Raw genomic sequence first — 13,034 nt, 5'->3', positions numbered from 1 at the left:
TCTTCAATAAATTTTTCAAAGTAAAATTGTATCCTACAAAGCTGAATGTTTACTGCACACATACATAACTGCATTTTAATAATCTCATTTTAATTGACTTTCAATTCAGTGAACAAAGTAATAAAAAAACCCAACCACAATATCTAACTACTTAAAAGAATCAGTCTTAAATATCCAGTGATTTATTTCTTTCTTTCTTTCTTCTTCAACCTACAGCCAGACAGATTGAAGTGGGGAAAAGAAACAAAGCCAGAAAATATTGAGACCATATGTTTTCTCAGGTTATTGTGAAACCACCCCAAATTGCTTTTACACTAATATTCCTGCACAGTCATGCAAACGTTAATTATATGTAAACATGATGCATCTTTCAAAACTATATGGTAACCAGGGACAACATTCTTACTGAAGTTTCTTAGTCACCAATAGCACTTTCAAGTTCTGGCACCAACTCATTCTAGTAAAAGAGCACTAGATGTGCTGTCTCACTTGGGGAAACCTTGTCCACAACTCAGGAAAAATTAAGCATGTATACCAATATTGGAAATTATGTTGATAAAACTTTTATAAATACTTGAGAATGAAGCAGAGAACAAAAACTTACTGTCTTTTTTTTTTTTAATACAGTGTATGAGAAAGCCTTTTTTCTTTCTTTCTTTTAATATCCTCTGTGAGATAAGCTAAAAGACACTACTGTATTAAAAGAGAATCTCCTTCCAGACATAGAAGCTCCTTAGAGGCTATCTCCCAGGTGGCAGAAGATCTGCCATGAGTTGGATTGCCCTTTTGAAAAAAATGCCATCCAGCATTGTTATCCTAGAATTAAAGGGAATCACATTTCCTTGAAAAATGTGTAATTCAGTTATAAAAGGAAAAGCAGTAATATGCAAGGTTTAGGTATTTGTTCACCTACGCTATGAGCTGCCAATATTTGGAGTAAATTAATTCATTCAGCTTGTAGTCTTGTTTTTCCTTAATTTAAAAAATTTCTTAGTGACAGATTGCAGAAGTAATAAAGATAGCTAAAACATGAATTTCTGCCATGAATTATTAATGTTACAACTACTTTAAGGACAGGTTAAATGTCATCAAGGGCCTCCATAATTTATTAACAAACAAGATTAATGGTCAAAGTCTTCATGTCATTGATATGAGAAATTTGGACTGATACTATATTTTTAGGCTTGATAGTGAACTCATGACATTGAAAGATTTAAATGGAGATTTATTTGAAATGTGTGTGAATACACTATATATCTCCTATTCTGTAAACAAAGACCATGTTGGGTTGGTGACAGAGTGTTTTAGATGAAGTGATATTAAAAGGGATGCACACACTTGGGGCAATCAAGGAACTGCAGACAAAATGAATATTATGATCATAAATGTTTTTGGAATGCAAGTCCAAATAATCATGTGATCATGTGATAGACTACATTCATCTGAGGTGTGAACTTTTCCAGCAAAAATGAGATCACAGCCAGTAGCTAGGAGACTACTATCTTTGACCTCAATTTAAGTACGTATCTAATGACAGCATACTAGTTTACTCATGGTGCCATTAAAAAGGTGAGATTTTGGGTGAGGAATCCGTTTCCAGCAGAAATCACATACAAAAGTTTTGGCAAAAGGGCTCATTAAGACTGACTCTCAGTAATCTCAGAATGTGTAGTTATACTGTAAGTTTTGGGGCACCAGAAACAGCTAAAGAAATTCCTGATCCTGATTCCCTCTCTTCTCCACCTTTTCTGAGGCTCGGGAAGGGAGGGGCTTATTAACCCTGGATTCATTCAAGGTTAGTGTATATAGAACATCCCTAATTGGCAACATAACTGCATTGAAATGACTGCTTGCGAGAAGGTGAGTGACCTTCTTACACATGGTGAGTGTACAGGAATGCCAAAGCTTTCCCACCAAGGATAATGCAGTGGGTTACCGCGTTCTCCATTTCTAATTTGACTGGCTTTGAATATCTTACTTTCCTGTTCCAATATATATAATAAAATTTTGTAATTCAGTCCTTTGGAAGGGCTTTTTATGTGTTTTTCTCTTTTTAATAAGTTTAACAGACCTCAATACTTAAGCCACTGAATTTCACTTAATACCAGGAGTATGGCCCCATACAACATATGTCGTCTGCTTTGTGTTCTGTCTCTGGAAGGTTACTTTTTTCTCATGTTTGCACTTTCTAGCTGTATTCTAGACTACAGTTATTAAAATTCGTTTACAGGCCAGCTCTTTCAGAAATGTTAGCCTATGATTGATGTAGACTATTGAACATTTTTTAATTCTGTATTTGTTGCTCCAGGATACTGGTTAACAAGTTATTTCATGAGCTGATTCCAGCATGGCACAACATTTCAACGAACAAAATATCATTGCCAAGCCCTATTTAGTTTTGAATATGAATTCGTGAACCTCAAATGTCTGGAGTTGATTGAGAAATAACCTACAAGGCTGGCAGACTGCCTTGTATCACATAGATGACTGTTCCACTTGCCACATGCCAATCCCTTGTATAGCTGCTTCCACATTTAGAACTTAATTGTCCCTTCTGCTTCCCATTTCTATCTTTGCATTTGCAGTTACTTTTAATGTAACAAACATGATAGTGATGAACAACAGAACTGTTTGAATAAGTACCCACCTATGAATGTCAACACCTGGATGGAAAATAAGTGAAATGCAGGTTACCATCTTGAATGCCCTATCCATCAAAAATAAATAGTGGCATACAGAAAAGTTTCTGTCCTGTCTTTTATATAATATATTTATTCTATTAACTTGAATGTATCTCATGTTATGCTGCATAGAAATCAGTGATAGCAAGGATTTTGTTAGGTAAAATGAAAAATATGGAATTTTAGTGTTTCCTTGTTATCTTCAATGAATTATGTTAAATAGAGACATTTAAATCAATTGGTCTATTAAACTTATGTCTGTGCTAATAGGCCTCACAGGCAGCATGGTGGGACAGGTCATGCAGCCATCTGCATTTAACTCAGTTTTAAAGTTTGCTTTGACATTTACTTTTATGCTTCAGGTGCTGTGATTAAATAGAAATGATGAATGAGTGCTGTAAATGACTGCTCAATTGTCTAGGGTACAATGTTACCACTTCTCTGGCATGACCTCTAACTAATTTCCTCTATCACTTTCTCTCCTGATTTATTCAGAGTATTCATTTCTGACTCCCAGATATTTCTAAATCCCCACATTTTTCTCCCTGTTCAGCCATTGCTCTCTCCCCACAGGGTTTCCATTCACTTTTTTAATCAGCACAATGTAATTGTGAAAGTTGTTAGAATTCCTACAAGCATTAGATACTGAGGTATTGCCTGTTTCAATTGCTGTGGGACAAACTTATATCAGCTTATCCTAGACGTACCCAGGTTAGATGTCTACACCAGAGCTACTCAGCTGGGCTTCCCTTACAGTCAAGAGAGGGAAATAATCACTTTTGGATATAATTTGTCTTATTCTAGACTGAGATGAATTGTGGTCTACAAATGCTTATTTCTTATAAGCGACCATCAGGGGAACAAACAATTATTAGATTGGATATAGACGTTAAGCCTTCAGTGAAGAGATCTGATGTATATGTTTATGTCTGGTCAGAGAATAAGACAATATTACTCTTTCCAGATTCTCTGAGATACAAAATACTAATAATTGTATGGGCTGGATGGATTTTGGATTAATTTAGTTCCCCTTAAAAAGGGAAAAGGAAGACAAGACAATAATATCAAAGTGATTAAGATTCTGTTGCTCATTGCCAAAGAAAGGAAATTATCAAAAGCCTCATAGACAGGTAATTATAGACCTACTATACAATCTTCCTGGCTTTCTTATTTTCCTTTTGGTAGAACTAAAATTGATTTGATTTTAATTCCACTTATACATCCAAGGCAGACATCCAAGTTATGTCCACGCTGTTCATATCATTGCACTGAAAATGGCACTATTTAGGGATGCCCCGAGTCTAAAGTTGGCCATATTGTGGACAAATTGACCATGTTTGGTCTTCTAGCCAGTCTGAACTCAGCCTGAACTCTTGCGACTAAACCCACCTGATCTTATGTCTCACAGTATCCTAACACTCCAATGAGTAACTTCAGATACCTTCAAGGTAGGACCTTGCTTTTCCCAGCTCTACACCATCAAAACCACAAAGAAGAAAATATATTTGATCCTTGGGAACATTCTGTATTCCACCTGAAACTGACTTTTCCCCTCAGCTAATTGTAGCAGGGCCATCCCAGAAACAGTTCTCGCTTGTTCCCACATCCAGGCAGCAAAGATGAGGGCGGCAAACATGTTCGGGGGGGGTACTCCATATGGCACTGAAAATGTAGCCAGACAGTTAGGACTTTTTATGAAGAAAAAAGTCAAGGAGTCTAAAACACAAACACTTAGACAGTCACCTTGTAAAGAAGTGAGGAAGCCTTCCTGCCTAGAACTGGGAGAGGCTCAGGAAAGTTTAAAGAAAAGGCTGCAGAGGTGAGCAAAATGCACAAACTGGATTCAATGACTATATAAACATCACTGAAGAGATTCTTTATTCTGCCACTCTCTACTTTTCCTCTTTCAGAAAATGAGTGATTCTTTCTTCATTTGCAATGGAATTTATCTTCTGATTTATGGTAATATGACTATGCTCTTGATGGAGTATTTAAAATCCTTGAATAACTCATTATGACAATTCTTTTTCCTTTTTATTTCCTAAATAATCTTCACAATTGACTGTAATTCGAATCCAAGAATTGATTTTGAGTCATTATCTTCCATTGTGCAGCCAGTAAACACTTCAGATTCTGTTTAAGGTGTACATACACTTTTAACAATGAGTTCTGGAAGACAAACATGGAAAAGATCATTTTAAATGATGCTCTGAATGACTGCATTATTAGCATGTATAGTAAATTTCTAAGGACTGGTCTTAAAACTGAGTTGTGAGAAGAAACTATTCAGTATTAAACAATATTTCATTTCCTATGGTAGTGCCTATTTTTTTTCCTTCTACTATGTTCTGCTGATTCTATGAAGATCATTATTACTATCGCAATTTTAAAATCATTCCAGATAAAAGGGACATTACCAATGGATTAAACAGATGATTGACGTATTGCTTGGACATTTTCATTTGACAGTGTGACTTATTTATCACATTTGACAGTTGAACTTCTTTTACAAAATCAATATATTACTTTGTATTTCCTGACTACTTGGTACTGAGACATCTGGTAGAGAAAACTGTTCTATATTTCTATATTCTGGACAGAAGTCTTCTACTCAGCCACCAACATTGTTTTGAGACAGGACTGACTTCTATTCCATATCTCTTAGTATTCAGAACCTGGTCTTCAATCAGAAACTTGTCATTAACAAGGAAAAATATCTTTGAGGAATATGATTAATTGCAAATTAATTCAAAACACTTTGGTTACACAGTAGATTATATGGGGCAAAGACAGTTGCCTTTGTCAAGATTATTTTGTCCTACGAGCAACAACATAGTCAAATCTAACCAGAATTATCATTTCATTTTGAGGTGCATACATTGCTCAGAAGACCTGAATACTACAAACTTTAGAAAGCAAGGAAACTCAGCGAGATTCTAGCTTTTAGCTGCTAATAAAACCTTCATCTAGGCATTGTATTTCCAGACCAGCAAAATCTGGAGCCTACAAAGATTCTGTAATCCAAGTACCAGATATCCAGCATGTGTTTAGGACAGATGGTTAGTAGGGTGGCTACAATAGCTGATTAAACAGGCAACAATATTAAAATCACTCCAAATACAGCTTTTAGGGAAATATCTACACACTGATATTCTGTTTAGATTATTGCATTTATCTACATAATTGTTAGCCAAAGCTGTTGATATGACCCAGTTTTGCACTGACATCCTTCCAGCTGGATATTGTCAGTAATACATTCTTAATCCGATTCTTAATCTGTGGTAAATGGTTAGAATTAAATTCTCTGATAAATGTAAAGGTCTTATTTGAGTTCCATGAAGTGCGTTTGTCTTCTCACATAAAAAGGTTAATGTGAATAAGAGATCTGTATACTCTGAGGGAAATGGTGCAGAACCTTTGTTAGATTTCTGTTTGAATAAATCCATACCCAGTTCTCAGCACTGTAAATGAGCTTTTAGTGCAAAGTGCTTGTATAGTTCTGCCAACCTATCCTAAGTACAGTTTAGGACTTTTGCTGCTTCTCTCTGTAGAGGATCTGAATAACTTTGATATCAAATCAGTAAAAGATTAAAAATTGTGTTCATTTTTTAAAGTGTTGAGGCTCATTGTTACTCAGAGCAGCCTAGATCTCTACTGATACTAATTTTGGTGCCACTTTCAGTGGTCAAAGATCAGCACTCTGGTGGGAGTAAAACACCAAAAGGGAGGTGTTTGATTGGCATTTCTCCCTGTTAGGGGTCAAACTAGAAAGGAGATTAGAAAATCTCTGATCAGAGCAACATTTTGGATCTGTCTTACTTCCCCCTTCCTCCCTGCCTCAGCAAAAGAGTTAAGTGGTCAAAAATGGGGAGAAGCAATGCTAAGTATTTCTTTATACAGCATGCTGTACTTAGTGTTTCCTGTGAGGTAGAAGTGATCAAACGTCATCTTTTCTCCAGCTGCTAATGCGTGTCTAGTTGTTACCTTGCATGCCTTTGAGAGCCATTAGACCTATGAAAATGTTGCAGAAAGTTCCTATTCATTTCATCCTTATCTACCTCCTCCTTAAGTTTAAGTCAGTGATATTTGGCTGGTTCTTTATTTTTACAGGTGTCCTGGTTTTGGCTGGGACAGAGTTAACTCTCTTCTTAGTAGCTGGTACAGTGCTGGGTTTTGGATTTAGTGTGAGAATGATATTGATTGATAACACGCTGATGTTTTAGTTGTTGCTAAGTAGCGCTTATCTTAAGCCAAGGACTTTTCAGTTTCCCATGCTCTGCCAGCAAGCAGGTGTGCAAGAAGCTGGGAGGGAGCAGAGCCGGGGCAGCTGACCTGAACTAGCCAAAGGGGTATTCCATACCATGGAACGTCATGCCCAGTATATAAACAGGGGTGAATTGGCCGGGAGGCTTGGATCGCGGCTCGGGCATCAGTCAGCGGGTGGTGAGCAATTGCATTGTGCATCACTGGTTTTTTTTTGTCCCCCCCCTTCCTTTTTTTGTTATATTCCTTTTCATTACTATTATTATTATTATATTTCATTATTACAATTGTTAGTATTATATTTTACTTTAGTTATTAAAATGTTCTTATCTCAATCCACGAGTTTTACTTTTTTTTCCCTTCCTCCTCCTCACCCCACTGGGAGTGAGGAGGGGGAAGCGGCTGTGTGGTGCTGAGTTGCTGGCTGGGGTTAAACCACGACAACAGGCAATGAGAATCTGGATGACAGTGTTTTCTGTTTCCTGATGAAACAGTACATACAGCTGTGCACCATCAGCATATGGCAGGCATTTAAACCTGTAGCATTTTATAATATCGCTGACTGGTTTAGCACATATGTTGAACAGGGAAGAGGAAAAGATCTATCCTTCTGAACCTGCAGGGAAAGAAAGGTTTCTCATTATTGACAGTATTGTCACACCTGAGATTTATCTAAGAGAATGGAGTATAATCGTGGGTGATCTGTTCTTTCAACTCCTACCGAATATTTGAGATAATATTGCAGTACGCCATGGAAGACATTGTTACAAAAAATGAATAGATATACGAGGAACAGCGTGGATGCCTTTGCTCTGTCTTTGGCTAGGAAGAGATAATCTCTCAGGAAGAATGGCTCTATCTCTGCAGCAAAAGTTAAATATAAAACCTGATTCTGGATGTGGGAAAGTGGCGTAAGGCAGGAGATAGGTAGCAACTATTGTCAAGACACTTAGTTAGGCACAACCAGAGATGAAAGTATAAGAATACCTAAACATCAGCTCCAGTGAGTGCCGAATGTCTATGCTGACACTCAGAGCATACTAAAATATCTTTTAAGTGTAGTGTCTGCTAATCTATTTTCAGTTTCCTGACAAACTGCAGACATTCTCAAAAAAGTTATAATCCAAACCAAAATAAACCTCCGCTCCCTAATAAAAAGAACAGATCTTCCCAAGTTACGCATTTGTCATTCAGCAGCCTGAATTTATTAGTGATGGTGTCACACCCACTTGACTGTCCTGGGAGGACCCTAAAGTATATTTTATTTTATGCAAAACATAAATCCCCCAAAGTCAACAACACAACAAAATGCTGAACTCCTCCTTTTGGTATGTGTCAGCTACATTGTTTCATACCTGTAACCAAGTGTTTGTTTTGATCCCATGATGTAGGTTGATGGAATAATAATGAGAAAATGGAGGACAGTGGAGAAACCATTAAGCAACTTTACAACTTTTCTGGTAATATTACAGCATAACAATGCAATAATCGTATTATACATCTCATGGACTTTTTGAACAGTTCACTTTGTTTTCTTCCATCTCTAGGAGTCCAGAGACACCCCCAGAATTATCTTCGTTACCTTCCTGAGACATTATGTTGCCTCGCCTTGCAGAGATGAGCGTCACCTGAGTCTCCCATGACTCATAAGAGCAATGCCTCTTGTTGAGAGGCTTGCTGTACAAAGGCAAGAGGTGACTGCATATCTCTGTACAGCTTTTTCTACAACCCTTCACAAAACAGAAGATTCATGTCAAACTAATGAAAAGGCCATTGACTTGAATTAGAGACTTTTTACACATTTCATTATACAGTTTCATCACCAGAAATGAAAAGGTAACAGCTTTGCAATATTAAGGAGAAATAACAGCTACAGTGCTGCCAGTAGCCAAGAGAGGTGCAAGCGTACGGCCAGAACCTGAGCACTGCTGCTCCTGAAAGACCTAAGAGTCAAACTGAAAGGTGTGAAAAAACTTACTAGGAAGTATTTTTAGAAGCTGTAGTTAGACATTATGATTTGCATATTTGTCTGATAATTGCATCTCATACCGAGGTCTACAAAAATTACAGCAAAACAAAATATGATCTTAAAATTGCAGCTGTACAAGGTATCATTTTAAAGGTGTTTAACATCTGTACATATGCAGCTGCAATCATAAGCCTGAAGTTCTGCATCAAATAGGTGGCAGGACAGAAATAAATGTGCAATTCACAGTACTGAATTATAATTCAGTTATAAAAAGAGAAGTGGTAACATTGCTATGTTCTGTTTCCTTGAAATAACTCTGAAAGTCAACTCAGTTGAGGAACACAACTTGTCATGACTAGCTAGTTAGGCCTGCAGGATTCAAGGTGCTGGAGAAAGCATTCCTCATGCGCAGTTTCTATTTAACCTATAAAGCGGAGGTGTGCTGGTTTTGATGTGACATCTCGAGGCTTACAAAGAGCAGAAAGCAGCACAGTTACAGAGGGACAAACACCACAAATTGCTGCCATATCTACAAAGGAATCAGATCCCAGTCTTTCTGATCTCCTGCTCTTTTTGCTTTTGACTGCAATCATTAACTCTGGCATTAACCTTTACTATTATTATTATTATTATTATTATTATTAATAATAATAATTTGGATACTTGGGGAAGGTAAAAAATAAAAAATTATCCATTAGCTAAAAGACACTGAGTTCTATTTTTTGTGCCAAGCACAACCAAGATGTAAATGATTATGTAAGAAATAGAAAGTGATACTGGCATTGCATCCTTCTTTAGCTACTACGTATTTATATAAACTATTTTCTGGCATATCAATATGTCATTCCCTTTGTTGAATTCATTCAAGACTAGAACTTCCAAACCACGGTGAAGAACAGGACATAAAATTCACATTAATTTCAGAGCAAGTAATGGGGAGAATTTTGAAAACAATTTTGAAGGCTGTAACTTATGCCTTCACCTCTGACAGGCCATGTTATTTACAGCTTTGAAATAAAAGTAGACTTCAGGTCAGGCGTAAGACACAATGCACACCATTTATGCCAGATTTCTGCATGATTTTGGAAAATAATAATTGGACCTGTGAGCTCAAAGTAAAATGCTTGCATTTCAAACAATGACTTAAATGACGTGCAATGGGAGCAGGGACTTGTTTCATGTCAGTGATCTTTCATGTTTATTCAGAGAAGCTGCTGCTGCTTGCATTTTGTCATTTTTACTTTTTCTCATGTGCGTACTGCTTCGTGGCTATAGAAACAGCAAAGAAAACTAGTCTGTTGCTTTGAAACCTATTATTCAGATGTTTTCATCTTCCCCCTTTTTTTTTTTTTTTGGTCGCCCAGTGTTACTTCTTTGCTCATTCCTCCGGTTTGCTCATTTCTCTGGTCTGAAGCTTTGAAAGTGGGGAGTAGAGGGGTTTTATTGTCATTATTTTAGTGCAATATTATTTTAGGGAAGACCAAAAAACCCCGCCTTCTTCAATTATGCTTTAAATTTCCAGAATGGCCAAGTCAGATTTCTTCTGGGGAAAATCTGCTTTCTCATCTGAGTCCATGAGCAAGCACAGTCCCCCGCTCACAGCTAATGGAAGGAGAGAGGGGAAGAACAGATGGGGTGTAGGAGACAGGGGGAGCCAAAGCTGTGCCACAGTGCAGCATGCCAAGCAGCAATTTGGTCTGCTCCATGAACTGCTAATTAGCAAACAATTAAAACTACAATATACACAGTGGTGTCAGTAATCTCACAGTTATGGGAATTATCCCATGATCTAGTAAGATTAAATGAGAATTTTGCTGTTAACTATTTTATCCTCTTTGAAGAAAATGTTCTTACGTTATTGCCTTATTCAGTAAATCTTTCAAGATGTGGCTTTTATTGTTTTTTGCTTAGATAGAAGTGTAAGTGTACACATCACTTTACAAAACATGCTGAATGACTAATGCCTGTCTCAAAGAATTTGCAATGGAAATAAAAAAGATATCAAGAACAACTGTTCAGAAAACAGATAAGGTAATATCAGGAGAAAAAAAAGAGAGAAACATAGGATGGTTAGGCAAAGAAGAGGACTCTAATTAAGTATTTGCTAATGAGTTCTTGTAGAGTATCATCAGCACTGTTGTATAAAGACATTGCTGAGGCAGAAGCAGTCATATCTAAACTGGGAGCTCTGCTGCACTGTAGGGGTGCTGCGACGAGCAGCACACGTGGCTAACGGGGCGGATGGGCACCTGCGTTGTATCTCACACGTTTCCCCTGTGCCCAGTCTCACTAACATGAAACAACAGAGGAGAATATTTCTGAAACGAAATATGGCCTCCAGGCAGCACAGCTGTGCTGTGCCATTGCCACAGGTGTCAATTCCTTAACCATTAATTGCAGCTCCGAAGTCGCTGGGGAAAGGCTTTCCAACAGCCCTGCCCTGACGACTGTCCCCAGACACAAATCCCTATGGCTCCTGCCAGAAATTGGCCCTATGAATCTGGAAGCTCCAAGATTTCCTACTGTGGAAATAAGAACTTGGATCTATTTTGAATCTCTGTTTCCAGTGGCTTCGAAGTTTACCTCTACATGGCAAGAAGTGCAGTATGTTCTAGAGCTGGCTGCTCTGGAGTTGCTACCACAGCAGCCCTGGGACATTCCCACTGGCAGACACATTTTCATACTTCAGGTACTTGTAAGAAGGACTAGGTTGAGGCTTTCAATATTTTGGTCTCACAGTTGGTGGGAGGACTTCCTCCAGCTCTGCAGACCCAGAGCATCCAGACATCCTGGCCCCAGTCCTTTTCAAGGAATCCTATCAACTTCTCATTGAACAATTGGCTAGTTTACATTTATTCAAGCTTACAAAATACTTGTCAGGATATCAGAAATACCAAAGTACCATCGGTTCTGCACAAAAGCTGAAAGATATAAGAAAAATAAGATCTTGTCCAATTCCTGCTGAGTCAGGATAAATACTTTTTTAAACATCCATTAGTTTCAGATTACTTAGGGCCCAGTTAATCACTCTATCAATTAAACAGAAGTGTAGATGTTGCTTTCAGTGAAAATAGAAGTATCTGTTTATGTTATATTTTATACAGCAGTAGTCGTAGAAATTTAGGTTTAAAAAAAATTATCTGCATTTTTAACATGAAAGACCCCAGATAAAAAAGAAACAGACCTTCTGCTTATTTTTGTGCATGTAATATTTTATGCCAGATGTAGTTATTGCTATGTATACATACTACATTTTGACTCCACTTAAAACTGTCAGGGAAGGGGGAGAGAGAGGAATTACATCCCCTGCTCCATTTAGTCCTTCTGTATTTTAATACAAGTGTTGAAACAGGTACTAATCCAACCCAAAACCATTTATTCAATATGAAACACATCTACTTGTGTAAATTAGGCAGCAACTTTGTGTTTTAATTGAATACACAGAGAAGTCTTCTGGGGCAGCATTACTGCTCTGCAGTACCTGTTCAGCAAAGAAAGACAGCTTGCTCTGAGCGTTCTGGAACCAGGTCTCTGTGCTAATCATAAGAGGAAATTATGGGATTTGATTAGAATTAAATGTTAATTACTCAATAATATTGAAGAAAAATAATCTGTAGTACTTAAGCTTGTTAGTTATGTAAAAGTCATAAAGGAGGTATACTTAGTAAGAGATTTAATTAAGCAAACAGGTCTTCATGCCAAAGTCAGCTTTCCAGTCTTATGGAACAACAGTCCAATGATTCTGCTGGGTGTACTTAGCTTGTTTGTTGTTCAGTTTTAAGTCTCTGTTCAGTAAAGAAGTCAAGAATGTGCCTAACCACCAAAGAGATTTAATCTAATTCATTAAGACTTAAATTTAGGTGCATGCTAAATATCCTGCCAAAGTAAGAACTAAATGGTGTAACCAGTGTGATGTTTAACAGCTGTGGGTACAATTCAGCCTTAATTTTAAGCAGTTGCTTGAATCATATATATTTCAAATTGGACAAAGGTCTTGCTATCTAATTAAGAAACTTATATGGCTTCACCACTGTAGTATCTGAGCACCTCATAATCTCAAATATATCTCTGAGGGAACAGCATTAATTCCATTGTAGAACTAAGACACAGTGAGACTGAAT

The sequence above is a fragment of the Gymnogyps californianus genome, chromosome 1 (assembly GCF_018139145.2).
Source record: "Gymnogyps californianus isolate 813 chromosome 1, ASM1813914v2, whole genome shotgun sequence".
Taxonomy (NCBI): Eukaryota; Metazoa; Chordata; class Aves; order Accipitriformes; family Cathartidae; genus Gymnogyps; species Gymnogyps californianus.
The sequence above is the reverse complement of the archived record's forward strand: the minus strand, read 5'-3'. Positions refer to the sequence as shown.